The sequence below is a fragment of the Ixodes scapularis genome, unplaced genomic scaffold, assembly GCF_016920785.2.
Source record: "Ixodes scapularis isolate PalLabHiFi unplaced genomic scaffold, ASM1692078v2 PGA_scaffold12__126_contigs__length_90152505, whole genome shotgun sequence".
Lineage (NCBI taxonomy): Eukaryota > Metazoa > Arthropoda > Arachnida > Ixodida > Ixodidae > Ixodes > Ixodes scapularis.
The window spans coordinates 44,796,652-44,821,743 of record NW_024609838.1 but is presented as its reverse complement, the minus strand read 5'-3'; the positions used below and the strand labels follow the sequence as shown (position 1 = coordinate 44,821,743).

The following is a 25,092-nucleotide window of genomic DNA, read 5'->3' as shown; positions in this document are numbered from 1 at the left end:
GAGCGGGCGCTGCCAGAGATCTACGAGCGGAAGATGACCAACTTGAGCCAGATCTGCGAGCGGAATATGCGCGCTCCAAATGGAGCGCTTTTGGAGCGCTCGAGATCTGCGAGCGGAATTCACCATTAGTCCCGTGGGGCTCTCACTGTTTTCTTTGTAAGAAACCGGAGACCATTGAACATGTCTTCCTAGAGTGCTGGGATGGCGTCTTTTTGTGGGACGTCCTCCAGCGCACATTGAAAAAAGAGTTACCGCTCGAGCCCCACGGGATCAGGTATCTATCTGTGGAGAACGATGATGGCGTCCCGTTTGATCTTGTGATGCTACTGTGTTTGCACGGAATTTGGAGGTCGCGGATGGCCGTGCGCCACGCTGACAGTGACGCACGAGAAGCACAGGAGTACTTCCGTGAGAGCATTATTTCTTTTCTTGAACTCGTCAAGGCTCGTGAAAGTGTTCCCGAGTGGCTTCCGCAAATTGAAGTACTCGTAACCATGCGAAAAATTTAAACCCCAGGACGCTTGCCATAGCAAGGTGGGCCATTTGTTCCTCGTGTATGTTCTAGTGTGCCTATGAGTGTGTTCTTTTTCCCGGCAATAAAGAAAAAAAAAAAAGGAAGTGTCGGGCGTTGTGTCGGTTGTTGTGTTTGTGTATATGTCGGTGCCGTGTAGCTGTGTGCTGTGTTGCCTGCGTTGTATGTAGGGTTGCTGTGTGGCCGTGGTCGTTCCCAGTGTTAACAGACTCGAATTTTTTTTAAAAACAGACTGCTAGAAATCTCGATAGGTGGCGCAAGTTACCGCCCGATTCTAAATAGTTTGCTCAAGTTATTTATCCATGTGAGTTCGGCATTCGTTTTTTTTTTTCTTTTTTTGTATAGCGGCTCGTTGAAGCTATTGACGCCGCCGACCGCCGACAATACACGTACGTACCTTTGCAAGTAGCTACGTCCGCCGCTTGGAGACTTTACTGTGTATAAAAGACATCGAACGAGAACTAACGCGCCCTGTGTGCTTTCAATTCGGCTGAAAGGCGCGCGGCTCGCTGGGCTCGTCTCTCGCCTGTTCTCGGCCGCTGGCCGCCATGCTTCATATGGAACACGCTCGAAACGGTTTTGCGGAAGACAGACACGGTGTAGCGTGTTAAGTTTACACAGCAACTCATGTGTAGACGAAAAACACAGATGGCCTCGTGTAAAACGAACGCGTTTCGACGTGTCCGCTATGGGACAACGGTTTACACGTCTGGGCGTGTTATTTTTGCTAACAGTGTACCGCTGGTTTCCGAAGGCGAGCCTTCTCTCGATGTCGCCGTTGATGTAGACTTTATTCTTGCTGAGCAGGTTCGTCGCCGACGCGGCGGATGTGAACCATGTCATGCATGAACGCTTTCCTTTTTCGATACGAAAATATTCGCTGTCGTCGCGAACACTTACGCTGACTCACAAGCTGAATTTGAAGTATTGCCAGCATTTTTATTTCGCCTGTACGTTGTCATCGCTTCACCGTTACTCGCGGCGACGCAGATCTTCGTGCTTCCCTTCTCGCGGTGCCGCGGCTCTCCCGAACCAAAATAAAAAGCTGCTCGACGCTGAAACCGCGAGTTGGGGAAGTGGCAAAGGGATTTCCTTAGTACAGTCAGAAACACTCGTATGAAGAAAGGCACGCCCAGTGGAACTATGAAGAGAAAAAAACAAAAGTGCATACCTTGAACTCGAGAAGTTTTTATTTCACCAGATTAAATATATCGTTGCAATGCAGTGCTGGTTTCAAAGAACGCTATATTCTCAGTCCCTTCGAAACAACCGAGGCTTTTATATGATGCACATACATGCAAAAATCAACAGTGTGAAGACATGGGAACGATATGGCTATGAGCTGAAAAGCAAAATTACAAGTTCACATTGCAAAGCAACAGTTTACATAAACATTAAAAAAAGTTCACGAATGGAAATAATAGTTTCTCTCGAGAACTAGGGTAAAGCAAACGGGCATGTCGCCTCAAACGTATAAGGCACATGAAAGTTGTAACTTTGCAAGCTACTATAGCTTATTCATGTAAAAGTAGCTTCACACACTTGAAACAGCTTATGACCAGTGCACCTCCAGTCAGTCACAAGATGCTTAAAATCGGTTTCAAGCCATTCATTTCGTAAGCAGTTGCAGGTGAGTGAAACAGCCTTACCTTGTGACACGTTTCGCTGTAAACACCAATTGTAAACAATGAATAAACCTCTTCTGTTCTTACTTAATTTGCACCATGTCGGAATTTCACATCACACTTGTGTGCATGTGACAAAATGTGAAGTAGAGCCCGAAACTGACACGGCTGCAAAAGAATCAGATTTAAAAACTTGAGTCGGATTCATAATGGCACCCAACAATCCTGGACACGGAGCAGACGTTTCATTGTATCTGTTCGAATGAGGAGCTATGTTTTTCCTTTCATTAATCTAGACAGTTCGAATAGACGTAACCTCTGCTTTTGTATATAAGATGTGGCAATGAGCATAAACAACAGGGGAGTCACCCAGCATTAACATCAGAAGAATGAAAACAGCTCAGAGAGCAGCTGGACTTTATTCCACTTCCTGGCTGATGAGTTTGTGGACGACCACATGAAGCGTGCAGTCTTCTGCCGCGCATGTGAACCCTCTGTGTACGCCCTTCTTTCAATCTCTTTTTTTTTTCTCCGCTTTTGAAGAGACTTGGGGCATGGACATTGGTAACTGGTCACCGGTTCACACTCAGCAAGTGCTTCCGGCGAGTCTGTGCCCAACTACATAGCTGTGCTGCGTCGTGTCGCTCAGCACTGCGAGTAGACATCATTTTCGTACAAGTTTCGGGACCGGTTAGTTTGTAGGGTATGCGAGAAAGCCATTCAGCGACACCTTCTCGCCACGCCAGATCTCTTTTTCGCTAGGGCTCAACAACTTGCGATTGCTGCGGAGTATGCCACAAACGAGAAACCCCACACTTCCGGGCTCCAGAGACGGCAAAGGTTCGCCACATTGACAAACAGGACCTACACAAGGCAGGAAACAGTTCATCAGTGCCAAGCCACAACCCTGGCGCAGGGAAGACATCTCCAAGTACAGCTAGAAAATATTGCGCAAGACGCAAGTAGCTATAATTTTGAACATGCCATTTTTGCGGTGGAAAAGGACAGATCATACATGCATGCCGTCAGTAGTTGGCCAAATCCAAGCACCACGCTCCAAAAGCAGGATTTAGTCATCGTCTAGAATAAGACACGTCAAAAGCAGAGCCTTAACTTCGTTGAACAGGAGAGAAATCGTCGAAGTTCAACTAAATGAAATTCCCATCTGCACAGAAGTTGACACCAGAACTGCTTGGTCCACAAATGTTCAAAAGAGAATGTGTCGTCTTGGAACAGCAGCATAGACTTAAACCACTCTCCGGACGTATTGACAACGTAATTTGGTGGTTCTGAGAAGCGTCAATCTTTCCACGCAGTTCAAGGGAAAGGAGCGTGAGCCACCGTTGCTGATCGCGTAAAGACGAGGAGCAAGCCTGCTAGAAAGGAACCAGTGTGAAGTGTTCGATAAGGTACGTGATGCGTGAGCAACAGACCTTTCCGGAAACATGTGGTGCCCCCAGCGTCTACTTTATGCACTGCGACGTCCAGATGTACGGCAGGAGGAATTATCCAAGAAGCGAAGACGAGATTGACGTTTGTTTAACAGTTTGTGATTTCAAAACACGGAGGGGGCAGAAGGAGAGCAAAACAGAGGGTATGATGACCTTTTTTTTTTTTTTACTACTCACTCACTTTTTAGCATGTTCTGAGCTCCTAATGCTAAGAAAGAGTGAATCGCGCTACTACTACGATATACGAAGCGTTCGAGCCGGCACGAGCGTACATCCGAAGAGCCCCACAATTCCCCTCGTTGCAAGGTCTCTTGGGATTTTCCGGAAAGATTAAAACAGCGCAAGGACACGGACAAGAACAAGAAGGTAGACAAACAAGGCGCTGTTTTAATCTTTAATCATGAAATACCAACTAGCCCAAACTTCTACTTTCCGAAAAGGTCTATTGCGCATTCGGAAGGGGAGGGAGAGAGAGGGAGGGGGGGGGGGGTCTAAGAAGATGACAAATTGAAACACTCTTTGTCGAGGCTTGAGAAAGGACTGTCATGCTCTTGTCCACCGTCCAACACAACACAAAGCGCTACTATTCAAGATGTCCTTCAATTAGCCGAGTCATTCCGACAGACTCAAGGACTGCCGAAAAAATTTCCAAGGGTCTTGAGTAAGGACTTGGCGGACCCACATACACTTTCGCACTAAATCTAAACTTCAAACCCAAGTACCACAAGCCTCGACTCTTTCGTTTGGCACATGAGCCAAATGTGTACTACACCATCACGCAACTTGTGCAACAAGAAATTTGGCCCCCGGTACGGAAATCTGCGTGGGCTACGCCAGTTGTACACGTGGGGAGGTCAAACGGCGTCATATGGTTATGTGTAGGTTATAAACGCATCATTAATCCAGTCTTGAAACAGAAGTTGTACCCACTGCCAACAGCACAGCAAATGTTGACTTGTAGCACAGTCCTTTAATACGCTCTTGGTCACAAAACTTCTCCGTAGCGCTATAGACCTTTCTAGAAAAGGGCTGCTGGCCGGTTTCATTTTCAGTGTTTGTGCGTATCGCGCGTGATTTGCTCGCTTTCCGAAGTGACGCACACGCGCGTGCTGAGCTGTGGAGATCGCACGCTGAGCTGTGGATTTGTAAACATTGGAAAGGTCTATAAAAGGGCTTGGTGTGCGACCACGTGTGGCACTGGGGTTGACAAGGAGCCAGAAAGCTGTCAATCTAGCCAGCACCACTGGGAACTGGGCATCCAGGACGTGCTATTGTAGTTTCGAACCCTCTCTGAATGAGCCACCTTTAGATCATGGTGACGCATCAACGCACTGACATCATTTCTCACAAGTCTAAGTGTCTTTGGCTCTGTACGCTGAGTGAACTGATCAAACTTTAAAACCTTCATTTCAGGTTCCAATTGCAAAGAGGGTGAAGGCTATATTCAGCGGCAACACTTATAAGAACACCGTGCAGAGTTCAAGTGACGTCGCTCCCATGGCCCCCCTCGCTCGGATCAGGTATTGTCAGCGCCAGGAAGCCACCAACATAGATCAGACTTTCTCAACGAACGTCGCAGCATCCTGTTCACTGCACCGTTCTTTTAACCGGAATTCATTCATGAAACACATTTAACCTCAGCATGCGTTCAATTAACTACGAGGAAGTTTCTTGACCCCTGAGGATGGACGACTTCGCTCATCACGGATGAATTAGAAAGCTTTCTCCTGGTGGAAACTGAACTGAGTAGTTGGAATGCCTCGAATCTTACGTTGAGGCTAAGAACATTACAAGCTCCGCAAAGTAGCAAGCCGCCTTCCTGGCGTTCTGCATGCAAAAGGGTGGGCATCCGGCTGGCACCCTTTTCGAGCGGGCAAGGCTCGTAGGCTGCACCCGGACCTGGCGTCTCCGGGGCCTTCGTGCTGCCTCAGTTGCCTCGAGGCTCAACATGAGGACAGTGGTGTCGTTGCCATTGAGCACACGGTCCAGCTCGAGCCCAAGACTCTGCAGGATCTCGAGGTATGTTGTGCTGTCCTCGTTCAGGCGATGCAGGCGAAGCAAGCTCGACTCCAGGTGCCAGCACAATTGTTCTCATGCCTGCGTGGAAGGCGTTGAGGCAAGCAAGTGAGCAAGTTACCTCCTGTCTGTACTCCGTCTCACTTTGGGAGCTACAAGCAAGGGCGAGCTCCAAGCTCGTGCAGTGCAAGCTCTGTTCAGGATCACATGCCTCTGCTCGTAGCTCCAGCTTCTCTCCCTCGGAATGTGAAACAGACTTTGAGGCTATAAACAACAACTCAAAACTCCTTTGTTTCCCTTTTTTCCTTTTAAGTTTACAGATGCAAGGTTAACAAGCAAACCTGCTTGGCATTATTAGTAAGGTAGCATGACTGCGATTCCGGCCAGATATGACTGCCACATAGGAAACGAGTCCTGCAATTTTTAGATTAGTGAGCAACACATTAGGATAGCTAAAATGTGAACGTAACTTGGCAGGTATGTGAAGCTCGGAGAGCCCACTATCATTGTTTTAGCATGGGTACATATGCCGAGACGCTCCACGAATTACCACGGTAAATCTTAATGTCCGGCGGATTGATGCATCCCCATATACCAGACATTAAGATTGACCGTGGCAATTGCTGGAGCGTCTCGGCATATCTACCCATGCTAAAACAGTAAAGCTTGGTTCTCTCTGCTTCACATATCTGCTAAGTTGCATTCAGATATTACACTGGGCCAAAACGCTACAGAAACGAAACAACTTTGCAACAGTCATCAGTTTTCATTTGGTACAGCAAACATGAATGCTTGGCTGGTAACAGCCAGGAAATATGCACCACCTAAATTCTGGGCGCAGCACTTGTGCACCTCCTGGTGCGATCTGTAAGAAGAGCCTCAAGTGAGAGCGCGTTCTACTCAAACCGCGGAGCGCGTTTGCATTTTAACGGCGGCGTTAGAGATGGCGGATTAAACACTTTTTCGCGTGTAAAAATGTCTAGCCTATCGGATAAAAATGGTGTCTATAGAAAAGTGTTACTTTATTCTTCGCGTAAAATCTTCAAGCATCTGTTTATAACCGGCTTTACGTTGAAAAGCCACCCGTAGCCCCATTGACCCACAGCAAAATTTTGTAATTTCATGGCACTCATAACCACATGCCCAATCTTGCAGTTGAACACACTCTTGAGACTCTCTATTAGATGCTGGCTGAAATCAGACGACTACATGCCACCTGCTTTTGCTGCTACGATTTATTAAATATTTCAGCGGACATGATGTGTTACCGCTCGATAATAAATAGGACTGAGGTACACAATCACAAACCGATTCTGTCCCACGGTGAGCTTCCATAGTAAAAACAATTTTGTTATTTCATGAAATTGAGGATCCCTGAGTTACTCGCTTATATTTCCCTACGTAAAAGCGACTATTAAAATATGTGCTCGAGCAAAAAGTGGCCACCCTTCGAGAAAAGTGTTTAACGCTTAGTTTCCCTTTATAGTAGCTTCTCATTGGCTGGAACGATTATTGATGCCTTACATGGGAGGAAGAGCGGTGTCAATTATTGTAGCGGTGGCACCGATTACTTGAGGAAAACTCGTATGAATCTTCCTCCCATTATTTTCATGTTAGGAAAAAATGCTTGTTTTGACATTTGTGATTTATTCGTTATGTTAAAAGAGTCGTGTTGCTTTGCCGTTGTCAAAGATGGGACTGATTTAGTCATTGCATCGATTTAAAGGCAATGAGGTCCTTGATAAAGATCTGTGTTTTTGCTTAACCTAACCACATTCCACTTTTTTGTTGTTGTTGTTGTTGTTTTGTTGTTTTCCAAGTTCTGTAATTCTTTATCTGGACTTGTTTGCTCTGGAAATTAGAGATTGCCTTCCATGTGAAAGATGGACATGGCCCACTAATTATTTCTTAACAATCAATGTATGAATATGTTTTACTTAATACTGTATCTTCTGTGCACTTCCTTGAAATATCTAACACAGTGTTTAAGCACCTGATAATTCCTTGGGTGCGCAGCTGGCGTTAACTCCTGAAAGTAAATTGGGCCCACAGCCTAATCACATTCCCTGGGCACGAGATATTTACTTTGAATTGTTCCCGCATCACAAATTAGTTTCCGTGTCGTCTGTGACTTGTACCGGCAGAAACCTGCAGCTCTCAATCACTGAGCTGCACGTCATTTGTGACGACGGTAACCGTTACGACACTAAAAATTAGTGGCTCAATAGGCTCTGGCAATTGCAGCAATGGCCAGAGCCTGTTGAAGTGCTAGCTGCAATGATTTAACAAAACGGACATCTCAGTGAACAATAAATATAGCAGTAAAATGCTATATTTACTGCTCACTGAGACGTTCGTTTTGTTAAGTCACTGCAGCTAGCAGGTCAACAGGCTCTGGCCGTCGCCCCAAGATGTGAACAACATGCCAGCTAATTTTTTATGCAGGAACAATTCCTGTCGTAGCGGATTACGTACACCTCAGTCATTAGGAGTTGCGGTTTTCTGCCGTCGCAAGTTACGGACAACACGCCAGGTAAGTTTCGATGCCGGGATAATTCCCGTATCTATGCATCACGTGCTGTACAGTGACGCAGAGTAACGGTTTTCTGCCATGCTTCTACGGCTCAAGTTACAAGCAAAATCCGTAGGGCCTCATTAATGTCATGCAAGTAATACATAGTCAAGGCTGTGACTGTGATGCAGGACAACGATAATTGTACCGGCATCAAAATTAACTGGAAATTTCTAGTGATTTGACAGGATTTTTTTTTTACAGTGTACGGCCACCCGGTCCACCCCCCCCCCCCCCCTTCGTATGATGCATAACCAGTGCGACCCCGGCTTTAATGAACTATCGTGCTCAGCAGGATTCCAAGACTAGACCTAAACCATTTAAAGTTTAGTCATTTATAAAAGCATTGTAAAAATATCGGTGCACACAAAATTGCAAAGAACTCAACAGTAGCGTAATTGTCAAGAAAAATTACCATCTGTAATTCCAGCACGACGATGTCAAATCGAAACCGTTTTCTTCTTATCCCTCAAATTAATTTCCGTGAAAGTATCTAGGCGCCCAGGTTTCTTGCCCTTTTCTTTCACATCACAGTACACATCACAGCACACAGTGTTACGTGCAGATCCTCCCGAGTGCGGTGAGAAATCACTTCAAACTGAAGGATGAATTCGGCGAAACGCACTACGCTATAGTCTCCGCCATCATTGCCGAACGACTGAAAAATAGAGAAGCTGTCAGGCGGCCAACACCACCCTGGTGGCCAGGCCCATAGCGCGACGGCATAGGAAGATCTGAGAGGCCTTAAAGTCTAGGTGCTGTTGCTGAGATGCCCACCTGCACTGACTAACCTTCCTTTGCTCAAGTATACACATCATAATTATTTTTAATGTAATTATCTTTCCTCTGGAGCGAAGCCGGCGTTGTCAGTAGCAGCGAAAAACGGCACGGAAATTCCAATTGGCTGAGCGAAACGACACGTAGATTCCCATTGGCTGCGACGCGTCATGTGGCCCCATAGCAACGGCGTCATCGTTGCTAAGGGGCCAGCCGAACTGCTGGCAGCGCGGCGGGAGGAAGAGACGCGGGTAAGCGCTTGCCTGCCGTTAAGCCTAATGTTAGGCCTATCGTTACGCTTCGAGGTCTGCCATCATTAACCGGTACACACAGGTTTTTGATGTGAGGGGCTGGGGGGGGGGGGGGGGGGAGGGTTCGTGGGTATACGCTCGTCTGAACTTAGACCTAACGTTAAGTTACGCTTTGAGGTCTAATGTCGTCACCTGGTACCCACAGCTCGATGATGATGAAAGAACACGTAATTTTAGCACGAGCCGCGCCGCGCTGCGCGCTTCAGAAGCTGCCTAAAGCGCGATCCAAACCAACGCTTCTTTTTGCGCCTGTAGGTCGTGCGGCTGCGGATGTGACGTATTTTCGTGACGTCGCGCCGCTTCTTCGCTCCTTCCGGGCGCGCACAAGAAAGTTGGTTGATTTCAACTTCTTTCTCAACGCGCACAAAAACGCGCGGTGACGTGTAGGGCGCTCCTGTGTCCCGGCCAATCGATGGAGGGCAAGCTAGTTCCGGCTCCGCGTTTCTCGCCGTCTGGCTGCCCTCTCCTCCCCCCCCCCTTTTATTCTCTTCCAACATGACAACGCGATCTCTCTCTCTCTCTCTTTCTCTCGCCGTCTGGCCGGCCAGTCTGTCGCAGTTGCACTTTGCTTGTGCGCTCGTGCCCGCGTGCGCGCGTGCGCGCTCGCCCGAAGTTTCGCCCGTCCAAACCAAAGCGCACGGTTCTGACTCAGAAAGCGCGCCCGGAAACAGCAAAAACGCCACGAAATGCGTCACATCCGCAGCCGCACGACCTACAGGCGCAAAAAGAAGCGTTGGTTTGGATCGCGCTTAAAGCGGGATTCAAACCAACGCGTTTTTGTGCGCGCGTAGGTCATGCGGCTACCGGAAATTACGTATTTCGTTACGTCACGCCGATTCCTTCCACCTTCCGAGTGCGCATAGGAAAGTTGGATGATTTCAAGTTTTAATGAGCGCGCACGAAAACGCGCTGTGACGTTGTAGGGCGGTCCTCTTTGTGTCAATCGGCGGAGGGCACTAGTTCCGTCTCCGCGTCTTTTCGCCGTCTGGCGCAGATGCTCTTCGCTCGCCCGCCTCGCCCGAAAGCACACCGTCCTAACCAAAGCGCACGGTTGCGACTCAGAAAGCGTACCGGAAACGGCAAAAAAAGTCCCGAAATACGGAATTTCCCGGAAGTGCATGACCTACACACGCACAAAAGCGCGTTGGTATGGATCGCGCTCAAAAGAGCTGTGCAACAATTTCATTTCTCTGCTTAAATAATTTGGGAGTTCGTGTCTCGACCATTCTGAAGGAAAGAGCAAAAAACCGCTTTTTCCTCCATGTCCTAGTTTTTATTTTATAAATAGACGAAGGCACCTCTCAGCTCCTTCCCCACCTTTCGAGTCACGTGCGTTGTGACGTCAATGAGGAACGCGCGCAGTTCCGGTGAAGCTCCCTCTCTAGAGCCATCAGTGAGCAGCGAGAACTTATCCGCTCGTTACCACGTGACCACGTGGTTGTGCACTGCGATCAACATGGCGAAGGGAGGAAAGTAACATCCGGGTACGGCGATCTCCGTCCGGCTCTGGCCCCGTCCCCCTCCGCCTTCTGGCGGCTGTTCGCGGTAGCAGATAGGGGTGGCGGTTTTGTTGATCTCGGATAGATGCGACGCTAAAACTCCATATAATAAAAGTTTTGTCGATGATACCAGGTTTTTCACCGATTATATATCTGTTGGAACGGCAAGATTTATCGCAAAATTATCTATTATCGCGTAGGTTTTTGAGCAACTTGCTATGTTTTTACAAGTCCCCCATTGACATCATGCGGCGTGGTTCTCCAGGCAGCAGCGCTCGCGGCTGCAGGGCGGGAAATATTTTAATTTTTGCCTCGCAATTATGCGGCGGAATCGCAACATTTCTAAGGAAGGAGATATGTCTTCTGTCCTTCGTGACAAGATAAACAGTGTCAAAATTATGAGATGCAAACTCTTTCAGGTTAAACTCGTTGCACAGCTCTTTTAACCCAGCGGCGCAGCAGTCGTGAGCGAGCCAGGGCGGTCTGCGCGGCGCACCGCCGCACTCGCTGTCGGCGCTGCGGTCGCTTCGGCTTCTCTTGGAGCTTGAGGAACATGGCGGTGCCTGAAGCTTCTATTATGGCGGCGGCCGCAACCTTGGCACGCCTGTACACAGCAGACGAACTAAGGGGGCGGAAGAACGACATTAATGCTGTCGAATTCACAACTCACAAAAAGTGCTTAGGTGTCCTCGGATTTTTTTTTTTTTTTTGTATTTTACTTTTTTACGACTTTTCAGTGGAGCCAAGAGCAACGATGTTTGAGTTCCCCCAAAATCATGATGGAAGCCACAGTAGCGTCATTATAAGCGGACGTCATAAAATGTGACCGCGTGCCAGCTCGCAAATAAAATTCGGGTCGAATTTCATTCGCTAGGCACGACATTGATGTCAACACAAAATCTGTTTCTGCGCTCATTTACATTACAAACTGTAACGCTCGGCTGCACCGTTCCACAGTCACACGCACCTTAAAGTTATATGAAACTCATTGAGACCAATATTAAAACATGAATTCAAAAATAATCCCAACTGGCAGCGAATTTGAGACCAAGTTACTTGCAGCCAAATAATATAGCGGCTGAGTTGAGCAGAGCAGGCGTCTGATGAAAGCTGAAGGTTAGCTTATAACGTCAATAATTAACACCAGCTCAATTGCCGTTGACAAAGACCGGTGCACAAGGAATGGGTTGAGTAGCTGACAGCTAAAGAAACGCGTCGCTTATTGTATTACCGCTTTTTCCTTCGTGATTCGTATCCGGCGTTATTATCAAGTTACGCCCAAAAGATAATAGTATACTCAGTGTTGTGGGGTGTCACCGACTATGACATGCAGATAATCTGTGTTGCTACGCTGGCTTCACACAGATAAGCTTCAACGCCGATCATACAGAGAGAGCATGCCCAATATACACACTTCAGCCGTATGACAGCTCAACATATTGCACTTCGTGTTTGTTCTTTCTCTCTATCTGCCTGTTTGTGTGTCTGTTAAAAAACAGCACGGCTCGCGCACCTTACGCATAACCCGGTGGATGGTACAGAAGGCGGGTGCCCTGAACGAATCGATGAAACACTTCACGTTCCCGTGCAACTAGGCGGGCGTTTCTCCCGAGCACGAATCGTGGAACCTGCAGTTGTCCTGGCGGTAGCCCCACCTGCACGTCAACATGAGCAGCTTGTCCGGGTGGGCGCTGAAAAGGATGTTCATCAAGTCCTGGTCAGCCAAGGGGATCCGGCCAGCGTACTCTTCCATCAGGGGCGCCATGCGCGACACCCAGTCAAAGCTGCGCATGCGCGTGAGGTTCATGGGCATTACGCCGGAGTTCGCTCCTGTGGCAGTAACAAATCCCGGTTACTCGCCGCGTCTCCCACCGGCACGCTCTGCTGCGCACAGACCACACACAGCCCCACAACCCACGACGTCATTGACGAAACAGAGTCACGGGACATAATGGTGTCACGTAAGCTAATATTATCTTGTCATAATAATACTTCACATCGCCTGACAGCGCTACGTTTAGCGGAAAAATCGTCCCCCTATATTTAGGGGAAACTTTTCCCCGCTACATTTAGTGAAGAAATTGATACCGGAGCTGGGATCACGTGCATCGAAAGATCACACATCCCAGGCAGCACGAAACGTCGTGGAAACGTCGAAAACTGGTCCCTGACGTCCGCGACGTCCCGCGTGACTTCGATCACGTTTTTTCGATGTTGAGGTGACGTCCTTATATAACGTTCCATTAGAGTTCAATCAGTGACGTTGTGACGACGTTGTATTTCAACTCAAACGTCGTCAACGTTCCCACGACGTAAATGCACGACGTTCAGGCAACGTCCAACCCTCACGTTTCTTTGACGTTGAAGTGAAGTTCATAAATGACGTTCTATTATCGTCCGGTCCGTGACATGCTGGCGACGTCATGTTTCAACTTCTACGTCGTCATCGTCGCCACGACGTCGAGACAAGACGTTTTGGCAGCGTCGAACACACACCTTTCTTCGACGTTAAAATAAAGTCCATATAGTGACGCTACATTGTTGCCCCGTCAGTGACGTTTCAGCGACGTCGCGTTCACACCTAACTGTCGTAAGCGACGTACAGGACGTACTGGCAACGTCGACCACTCACGTTTTGTTCAACGTTGAGGACATTTAAATTACGTTCCATTTTTGTCCTGTCATTGACGCCCTTGCGCCACAACCTTTGTTTTGTGTTTTCTTTTAGCGTTTCCAGCTCCATCTACAGCCGCAAAATCACGTACAATACGCGTTCAGCGTTAAAAGCTTAATTACAGCTGTGGTCAAGGTGACACTGCTCAAGAGCCGCAAACAAAACTTAATTTTTGAGAGCTCGAGAAATGTATTTATTTATACACTAATTTATTCATTTCGAGATACTATTATTGCACATGGGATTACGGTAGGGAGGGCATATACAAAACTCAATGTGCAATGGACGAAAAGAAATAACATGAAGGCATGTCGGGAATATCATTCCTTTTTCATCTGCTTGTTATACTTTTGGTTTGTTTAAAATATTGTTATGGTTTTAATTTGGAATTCATGCCAATGGAAGTGAAGCCCATGGCGTCTAGAACGAATCGAATTGTGCCATTCTCGTTTTTCGCACGCGCGTTGTCGTCTTGCGTGGGTCCTGGGACGCGCCACAGGCGCGTCGCCACACTATCCTCTCTCCAGGTGATTTCAGGCATGTATCATTTCCTAGGAGCATCCATACTGCTCCGCGACCACCTGGCATTGTTTTAAGGTTCGGCAATTTTTCTTCGTGTTTTGTTACCCATGCTCACTTGCGCACAACCACAAAATTCGCATCAAAATCAGTTCATCCACAACACCAACTTTCGGCACATCAGCACATTAGCGCTTTTGGTAGATCGGTGCGCAGTCTTGTTACGTGACTGTCAAAACAAATCTTGCTTTCTTTGGCACTGATAACGTACCCCAACAAAAATCGCACGCCGGCACACACTATATCGGAGCACAATTTCACTGCACACTTGCGCATTTTTGAACACTACTCCAAAAAATAAAATGCCCGTCAATGACGAAATCCGGTAGATACTATCAACAGTTTGTGTAGATTGCACTCATGATGCCAACCGTTGGATGGCACACATGACGGTCCAAAAAGCGTTCAAGTGCAGCCCGCACCTACGTGTCGGAAAAAAAAAAAAGCCGGCGTTAACGCGGCGCGAAAAAGAGCGGAAAAGGCAAGCAGAGGACATGCCACTGGTATCTCCATAGAGCCCCATGCGATGCGTCGGGAAAATCGGCAAGAAGAGGGCGAGAGAGAAAGGTGGGGGAAGATAGTGGCGAGGGTGACGAACAGTCGACAAACGTTAGTTCCGGGTGCACGTATTCTCTCAGTCGTTCCAAAAATATTTCAGTGAATTCTACGTTGGCCGGGGGCCCGGGAGAAAACAGCTCTGGGTATAACCCGGTCCAGCTTTTTCTGAAAGTCAGTCACTAGGACCGGCTGTCACGTCTACCGAGTCTACAAGCATTCTGCTTGTCGCCGTGATTTCTTCCAGTCTACATACAGTAAAAGTTCTGCGATACTGAGTCGCTCAAGTCGCCCCCTATGAAGAAATTGGTGATCGCCAAAAACGCCGTCGTGTTCAGTCACGACTCGCGGACCTTTCTCAAGGCTATGACGCTTCACACGATGAATCGTATTTCTGCTCGGATCAAGGTGCCCGTGAGGATATGAATGACGCCCCCCCGAAAAGAAGGGGCAGTGCACATAATGATGCGTCAAGTCCAGTCTCGGATCAAGGCCCTTCAGACGCCTCCGACGATCCCAGTCAAGAAGGCCCAGCGCACGGGATCCCACTTCTGAAACCATTCCCGTGCAGGCAGCGAGAGTACCAGCTACGTGCAATGGGGTGGGTAAAGCATGCGCGCCAGCGGATTAATCAAAGCAGAACAAGGTAAGCGGTGGAAACATTCCGCGCTGCGCGACATCGTGCCTTGTTAATTTCTTTTGGGTGATTTTGTTTGTTTTATATACTTCTGGCTGCCACATCCAGGGACGTCTTTTGGCGGCGCTCCGTTGTGCATCTCGTGTCTGAAAATGCTAAAATAAACAGTTCGTACCAGACCTGTGTTTTAGTAGCTTTCTTTGTACTTGCATGAGGGCCACTTGCCTCCGCAATAATACTCAAAAAGCATTTTTTTTTAGGGGGAGCGGGGGGTGGACTCACCGTCTTCCCTACGACGCCTAGGGAACGTAATTTGGAATGGTTTTTCGACGTTCTATAAACGTCGTTGGTAATCCGAATGTCGTAAACGCACGTATCATAAACGTCGAAGGAGGACGCAACGGCCCACTGAGACGTGCATGTGACGTGTGATAAACGTCATTGGGAACGTTTTCTCAACCTCCTGTGCACCTTTTCTCGCGGACATTTAAAGGTTTCATCGACGTCGAAGGAAGGTAACGTCCGGACGTTCGACGTTGTACGACGTCACGTTACAGATGTCTTCGACGTTCTTTCGACGTTTCCTTCACGTTTATGTGCTGCCTGGGATGCGGAGCCCAGGCATCCTTAGTCCAATCCCCACCCCTGGCCGTTTTGATCACGACGAGCATCTTTTTAGCGCGAGGCCGAGTACCCGTACAGCGTGATGAATGCTAAAGTCCCGAGGCTAGCAGCCGTACTGCATTGGCTACATGTCTTATCTACAGCGTAGACCACTGTCGCCATATCTCAGAGGCAGACCGACTTTACGTTGTCTAAGCACGAACGTTGAATTTGATTTTTCTGCCGGCTCTTCGACCTTTTATCTTCTTAAAAAAACAGCATTATTTGTTATAAATTGAAAAGCAAAACAATATATATATATATATAAGAGGTAGCATTTTTATTGCTTAGGGACAAGTAAGTACACTGCCTGACTTTCTTATATGGAACAAGCGTTACATGAATGTATGAAGCATACACTTCACACATGCTTGAGAGCTGTCCCTAGATAACTCGCTTATCAAGTCTGCAGCACACATCGTATCTTCTCAATGATATATACGCAGTGTGACTTTCGGTTAAGGGCTGTCATCAACAAAAACTGCTAGCGTGGTCGAAAGCACTCGTCTGGTGTAATAACGGAAATTGGCCGGCAATATCCTTTTTGATGTAAGGTAAGAACAAGCGGCGATGTCATGATAGTGCTAACAGTGTCGCGCAGTGTATGTACATACGTACCGAATGGTGGATGGTAAGGGTGCTTGCTTCGCTGATGGTACCAGCTGTGATCTACGTCTTTAATGTAGTGACCTAGGGCCATCAGATGGCTCACGTTTATCTTCCCAAAGACACTCCAGAGTTCCTCGACAGGGTTCAAAAACTGGGTGTCAGCGTCCACGTACAAGACCGCATCCTAATTCGGTAGCATGTCCTGCAGGTAACGCCGCGCCGAAATTGTCACGAAAAATCACACTGCATGTGTTCTTTCTTTTGGATAACAGAGTTTTTTTTGGAGGGAAGATCAAAGATCTACCAATAACGGCGTCATTGCCGGGCCTTGCCGTCTATGTAGTATTGGTTACAGTCGGCAAAAAAGAAAGGAAAAATCCAAGCCATTCACTTTAAGCTATACCGCCTGCAACGCGTCTTCGATTGTCGGGTTTACCGTCCTATCCCACCCAAGCATCAAAAACTAGCAACGCAAAGTCACGTTGCAGGAGCGGTCGTGTAAGCTTCCGCGGCGTAACTTAAGCCTGCATTCCAGAGAGTTCCCGAGTGCTTGATTGGGGTCACGTCGCTTGTGGGCGGCGTTTGTATTACGAGCAGCGAGGAGGGACCAAAATCGTTCATCGTCCCCAAACCTCTAAGCCTTTCTCTGTGCCTTCCTTTTCGCCAATCAAAAATAAAGCACATGCGCGATTCCTACAAATTTACGGAGGCGTCCGCATTAAATAGCAAACGCTCACCATGGCCTGAGTTGGACCGTGCTGTCGGGTGGAGATGCTGGGGAAAAAGGCTAGCGGATGCAAGGATCACTATCGTCGCGTCGTCCAAGCTCGTGATCGGTTTCGTTTCCATCGACTTTGTGTTCGGTTTGGTTTCCACCGCCAGAATCGCGACAGGCAACAACCAAACACTTCCATGACAGCATCAGGCGAAATTCGAGGCTTCCCTTCCGAGAACCCGGTAAACACGCCAGATGGAAACGCGCTATAGGCACAAGAATTAAGCTTCTTCTGCGACGTGGTACTATGCGCCGGTTGATTTTTGCGAAAATCAAAAAAGGCCGTTTAGGCGAAGGAATGAAAAAAGTGCAGGAGATCTGTTGCGTAATAATCGTGGTGTTTAAACATTGAGACTGGGAAGGCTACTTGGAGACTTGATTCTGAAAACCTGACGAGCCTTTAAATATAAACAAATGTTGCTGTGTGCTTTGTGATTATGAGTGTGGAGAGTATTCTCAACCCTAAATCTCACGTGATGAAGAAAAATCATTTCATGACATCATTCATCAGCAATGACCCATGTATTACGCATGATTTTTTTGCAACCGGCAGACAGTCATTGTTTTGAAAGTGTGACAGAAAAAAGATACCTTAATCAGACGCTGGTAGAGAGTGCGGAAATATGAGCTAGATGTTCATGACGGTTCGGCTTTAAAGTCATGAGGGGAGGCCCAGGTAATGGACTGCCGTCTTTACTCGGTTTGAAGACGGCATGCCAAAGGCACCCAATGCGGCATTTGGCCCTTTCTGTTAGCCATAAATTAGGAAGCTCATATTTTCGCTAAATGCACGCCGCATTGGACTTCATCACCATTGGTGTTTGAAAGATAAAAAAAGAAACAGTGATGATGATGATGGTGATGTCCCATGTTATACTGCCTCTATGCACTATAGCCGCAGAAAGAAGAAGGCCGTCCTTGGCGGTACGGTGCATCGGAACCTCGTCACAAGAATTTGCTGGCATACCAAGCAAACACCCACCGGGAGGAAGAGTCGCTGCGTAGCGCAGAGCACGAACAGTTTCTTCCACGTTTTGAAGTCCTTCATGGGTAACATCACCAAGCGCGGGTCGTAGGTCACTCCACGATCTGGACGACCAGATCAACGCAATATTACGAGGTGTATAGGCCGACGCGCTGTTTACAAACAAGCCCATATATTCCCCACACGAGGAGTGGCACTGCACGTGCTCAGAAACTATGTTTGTGTAAAGTAAAACGCCAACAGCGAGCAAAAAAAATGGCGACAAAGTAGACAAAGTCTATATTAGACAAGCCCGGTCTGTGTGCAATAAATTGAAGTTAAGCGTCTGCGCCATTGCCACGTCAGCAGCTGCGGCACCCCATCTACATGACGTCAGAGCCACGTGTTGGTCTATATGGAGACCACGGTAGAAGAAAAAAGGGGTGTTGGAACAAAACCTGAAAGGGGGCCGATATTCTATTAGGACGTCGCATATCTCCCGGCAGGGGCGTATCGGGCTCGGGCTCCGCGCGCAGGCGCCGTCGCACGCCACGTGCTTTCAAGGGGTGTGAGCAAATAAGGATGGTTTCTTGAGCTCCTGTCATGCTGCGCCATCTCACGGTGTTTTCCAAAATTGAGAGCAAACCTTCGATGCACCTGTTCCGTAGCGAAGCCTGGCCGTTCATACAAAACTTCCTTCTCCCACCGTGATGCAGACTGTCCACAACAGACATATCAACAAAACAAGTCCTACACGAGACCTATTTCAGTATTGTTTTTGAATTACACGATTGTAGCTGTTGAGTGTCAAAAAAGAAAAAAACAATTCGTAAAGTTATTGATTGAAGAAGTAACGCAATAAGCTAGTTATCCGAACCGAAAGTCTAACTCTGGTTTACAAATAACCTGATAATTATCCTCACAATCTGATCCCACGCTAGAGGTGCAACTATGTTAGTTACATCTTTGCTCTACAACTCTTCCCTGATAGCAATAAAGTAAGAGGTTTAAAAGATTCGTTCACTGCATTTTCTACAAGAAGCAAACTCACAAAAATTCTGAAATTTCACAGCCGCAAGAGACGTTTCTCCTCTGAAATTTGACGTGTACAATCTAAGTAACATCTGGGTCTGGTCACAGGTTAGCCTGTTAACTATTCTAGAGTTGGTTTATGGGTAATTTGGAGCGACAAAGGCTCCCGGTTTTCTTCTTTTTTTTTTCGCTTTTAAGCGCAGAACTGTTATTGCCATTCAAAAAGATATGGTGTTTGATGCAGACATCTTTGTTTCATAAATATATATGCTTCGAAGGGGAACGCGACAGAACAGCACACGACAAAACAGCACGCGACAAAATAGCACGGTCAAAACAGCACGCGTCAAAACAGCACTGCGTCAAAACAGCACGGCGACAAAACAGCAGGCGTCAAAATAGCACGCGACAAAACAGCACAACGTCAAAACGGCACAGCGACAGAAGAGCACGTGCCAAAACAGCGCGGCGGCAAAACAGCACAGCGACAAAACAGCACGGATGTAGCAACTTCGAGCGCGCTCTTCACCTCCCTCTGCGTGAATATTTTCGAACCTCCTTAACCCTTTCATTTATTGTCGCTAGGCTATAAAGGAATTTATTGCCTATTTCATTGCTAAGTCAGTGACCCGACTGGTGCTGCTGTGTTATTGATAAAAACAAACGAAGTTAGCAGTAGTTGCTACTACTTAACTACGCTGATCTCTGAAGAGATTGGGTAGTAAGAGGTGATATCTTCGCGTCAATGTTAAACGCGTTGTCTGGTCTTTTTTCTTCTTCTTAGAACCAACGAAAGATGAAAAGTTACTAGGCAAAAGAAATTCATAAGTTGAAGTTATGAACCGTCTGGTTTGCGGCGGTCCGGTGAGGTTCCGTATAGTACTCGTCGTTTCGTAATTACCACCTAAGCGTAGAACGTCTCCCCAAAAAAGCAGGAGATGCGCCGGTTACAGATGCCTTGATAGAACCGGGAAGATAAGGTAACTTTAATGTCGAGCGAATTAAAGGTGTGCCCTGAATAAAATGTCCCGGAAACACGTGGCTGCAGTTTGCAGGCGAGAAGTCGTTTTCAGTTAAATTCACAGATTATTTCCGACGAAGGCTTCGATCGAGTGGAAACCGGTGAAGCAGAAACATTCCAGAGCCTCAGTGCTGTTGCCGTACAGCGTGGGCTAAGCACTCCGTTGCAGCACACACTTTCTTTTTTATGTTTAACAACTAACAAAAGCACATTGTCGTGCGATTTATTTATTTATTGTAGACGACATTACCAGCAAACCTGAACGTCAATGTTGGCAGAACTGCTCAAAAATAGCCGTAATACGCAGCAGCGGGGGCTTCGGTACTGCCCAGGGAGCCTTCATGTGCGCATCGAGTATACTCCCCACTCCCAACTTGCTCCCATGGGAACGGATTCGACAAATTGGCCGTCGACGAGATGACCTTCGGGGAATTGGCCTAGACCCTCCATTATTTTACAGTGCCTACTTTGAGACATGCATTTTTTAACTCCATCGGTATATTTAGGGTTCAGCGTCTTCGGCTTAAACCGATAAAACCGGTAAAAGTACGACGAAATCATTTTTAAAAATTCGGCTTTAACTGAAAAAGGTCCGTATTTTCGAGGGCGTTTGGAGGGGTGAGTGGGGGAATGTGCTTCATTACTGACCGTATGCCCACTTCCTTCCGCAGTGTTTAGCCTGTCTCCGAGATCGGTTCAACTTTCAACAAAAGTTGAACCGACGCAATGGTCTTCTGGACGGAATGTGGGTTTTTCACCTGATAGGGATATGTGTGTCGATTTCTTTGTTCAAAGAAGAGAGTTTAATCATGAACTGAACAATAAAATTAAAAGGCATCCGTAAATTCGGCACATTTTTAACACCCATAGCTTCCGTCTACTAGAGGAGGGCATAAATACGATTGATTTATTTTCGTTTCTTGGACTGCGCGCATGAACCACCTCTCGCAGTCGTGAAAATGGGGGAAAGACGCACTGAGTAGAATGCTTGCAATTTTTTGGATTTTGGTATTTGCCGCTCCGACCGAAGTGGTAGTAAAGCTCATGTTCGTCCTTTGTACAAATACGAGCCCACGACGATAATGTCAGATCACGATAGGGCCCCAGTGCGTCTTGCACAACAGGTCGCGTCGGCTGCCACAGACAGCAACAAATAAGAAATGCAGTACCTGGTTCACTCACTATTAATTTTAAACAAACGCCTTTAAATATTGCATTTTCGTCTGTATACTGGTTTTCGTCAATAAACCGAGAAGAACTGAAAAGTTTATGAGTCTACAAATATACTCAGCAATAAACCGAAAACTTCTGCTTGAAATAAAAACCGAAAAATGTACCCCGAATTTCAAAATAATAACCGAAAACGCCAAACCCGAGCTCTATTGTCAATGTCCTGTTTTGACGTTGTGCTGTCTGACGCTGTGCTGTTTTGACGCCGCGCTGTTTTGGCACATGCTCTTCTGTCGCTGTGCCATCTTGACGCTGTGCTGTTTTGTCGCGTGCTATTTTGACGCGTGCTGTTTTGTCGTCGTGCTGTTCTGACGCTGTGCTTTTTTGACGCGTGCTGTATTGACCGTGCTGTTTTGTCGCGTGCTGTTTTGTCGTGTGCTGTTGTGTCATGGTGCCGCTTCGAAGATATTGCCACGCGCGCAACTGGCCAAGTAGGCAGCGCGCGCGTGACTTAACAGTTATCGCGCCTGCCTCCCACGCAAAAAGCCAGGGTTCGATTCCTGGCCGCGGAGGCGAATTTTCGTTGACTTTGTAAAGTAATGTTCTCGTAAATTCGAGAACGATGTTGCTTGTTTGAGGTTAGAATGTTTTACACGCCGAACCTTATACGCCGATTATTCCAGAAGGCCCACAGGTGTACATAAGGGGCTCCGCGTGGCGATCTGCATTCAGTTTCGCCCCAGCGTTCGACTCTGCTGTTTCGCCGACTTCGACGCTTGCGACGCTTTGTTATTATCTTCTATTTCCTTTTTGTTTTTGGCACAAGTTCGCCACACGAAACGTTTAGTTTACATCAGTTTTCGTCGCCTCATCACTTGTCATTTGCCATAATATCTTTAGGCAGCCTTTTGTGACCAATGTATCAGGGCCCTCATGCAAACAACAAACACGCATGCGACATAGAGAGTTTAAGGAAACCGTTTGTGCTCATCCGATACGGTACGATAGGCCCTCCTGTACGAACTGCGCATCCGCCGTCGCAGAAGACTGGCACATGCGCAGTGCGTACCGAAGGACCCATCGTACCCTATCGGATGTGCAGAAACAGTTTCCTAAAACTCGCTAGTGTCTGCAGACTGTCTTTCCTGAGTTGAATGAGCAGTGGACCGTGGAATTGCGGTGCAGAAAACCACACTGGGCGACGCCGTAGTTACCCTGTCTTGAAGACGCTTGATGTTTTCAACATCGGCGTACAGAATCAGCCTCAGTGGAACCCTAGAGAATGCATTGCTGACTTGAGACTGGCAAGGATGAGTTCCAAGCCTTTCGCACAGGTCAACATCACTATCGTCGGGGATATCCTGCGTTGATTGTAAAGAGCGTACGTGCGTGTGTTTAGAAGAGTGGATCCACCAAACTGATGCGGCTTCCCCACAATCTGTACACGGTGATATAAAGGTTTTATTTGCTGGCGGTTTCACCTACCTTTCCTGTGTTGAGCCATCGGCCTGAGGTAGCGTAGTCGGGCTCTGGTCGTGAGAGCACCTGCATCGGGTACCCGGCACCCCGTTGGACCACAGACTTGCGAGTAGAACCAGACTCCAGAAGAGGAGGAGGGCGGCCAAGGAGCGTCGAATCCAGAATCGTGCAGCACGCATGTCTCTTTAAGTTAGGCAGCGGCACTTAAAACCTCACTTGTTGTCTAAGCATGCCGCGGTTCCTAAATTGACACCTCACCTAAATAAATGCCGCATCTTACGTCATCAAGTAACTTGCATCCAACTCTTGTCTTTAGGGGAAACTGCAAGAGCGAAAAGAAACTTGTCCGTCCAATAATTTTGGGGCATTACAGTTTTTTTTTTTTTCGTTTTTGCTATGATGACACGTAAAGGCCAGTTCCCGAACTCGCAACTTCTTAGGACCGAGTGCCTTGAAACCTATTAAAATAGTTACTTCGAGAAAAGGACGAGATAAAACACTGGCGCCATCTATCGGGAAGCGGTGGAACACTTAGCAGCCCGTACATTTTCTATTTGATCCGCGCATCGTCTTTTCTTTCTCGGCTCGAAAAAACTTTTGTCAGTGGTGTCAACGACCATTTCTCATTAGTAGGACGCATATTCCACGTCGAAAATACCACCAAACTTTCGCTCTAGTGAAATGCAGTTCAAGGATCACCACATAGATGGCGTCAGCGTGTCAGTGTGTTTTCTAGTAGTAAGAAAATTTAAGATGCTTTAAGGTACTCAGTTCCAAGGAGTCTCAAGTTTGTGAAGGGGACTTAAGTGTAGCACTATATTTTGTAACAAGGAATTCTTGCCAAAAGTGCAGCAGAGCCGTTAAACCACGATAGAATGTTTCACTGTCTTGTACCGCGTAAATATTTTAATATTATTATTACTAAACCGCGCGTTTCGAAACAGCCATGACAATTCTAGGAATATTTTTGTTCGGCGGTCACTAACGCTGGGAGTTTCCAGTGCCGCGAATTTTATGCTGGTAGAAACAAAGAGAGAAAGAGAGGAGGAAGAGGTGTGACCGACCGGGACATCAGAGCGCAGAGCTCTGATTGGAATTATTATTGGATAGATGGAAAGCTAGCTGCTTTCATCTCTACTCACTGTACTAACGGGTTCGAACGCCGCGTTCAGTGTTCCGCGTTCGAACAGGTGCAAACACTGAGTTGAGACAAAGGCAGCTTGCTTTGCGCCTAAGCGCTATACTTTGTCTCATCCTACGATGGACTAAAGGCCAAAGCCACGGGCCGCCAGTTCCAATAACGTTCCACGCTATACTATGACACGCTTAACATTGCTTAGAAGTGAACGTATACAATGCTCGAATCCAAACGCGCCGCATCATTTCTATAGCTTCAACGCTGCAAAGAGTCTCTATGTCGTGGCTTTCTTTGCGGTGTAAAGTTGTTGAGTCACTAAGTTCTCTTTGATTCGAACTAGGGTGCCTCAATGACCTTCTGTTCAGAGTGATGCCACCCTTTGTAGTACCCGATGCCGACAGCACGCGCTCACGGGGAAAATACAAAGAAATCGACGAAAACAAAATGTCGCCGTAGCACAGTCAGCGCCACACACGTGTGCAGGGACACGCCCTTTCACGCGCTTCTGAACAAAAGATAAAAATAAAAGTGGGGAACAAAATGGCGAGATGTCTCCACCCTAAGCAAAGCGCACATGAAGGCTCCCTAATTCCAACCACTGTCCACCGGTCCCCTGTAGCTCGTGATTGGATCTAGCGGTCCGTAGCTTTTGCCTTTAGTCGATCGTGGGTTGAGACGAAGTATAATCATTCCAAACATAGCTCGTTGCTGTCTCCGCGCGCTTTCATTTCCTTCTCTCGCTCAGTTTCTAGTCATTTCTACACTCCGGAACCATAGAGATAGCAGCACAAACTAAGGCGAACACCGAAGAAAGAATCACAAAGTAAGAAAGATACATATGGTGCACTGGAAATCAGTCAAGTTTTATTGAGTAGTCAAGAACCGTATTGCCGCACGCATAACTGACAAAAAAGGCTTCTTTAAATATTTAGAAGATTCGTGCTTACTACTATTCCGATGGTAGAAGATAAGGAAGCCAGAAGAAACTTGCCAAGTCAGTCTCGCTCTAACTC

The 25,092-nt window shown here is 47.3% G+C and overlaps 1 pseudogene; it reads right to left on the bottom strand.

Moving 5' to 3' along the window:
* Nucleotides 1–12,248: 12,248 nt before the first annotated feature.
* Nucleotides 12,249–23,120, bottom strand: LOC115308889 (annotated as a pseudogene).
* Between the last annotated feature and the right edge of the window lie 1,972 nt (nucleotides 23,121–25,092).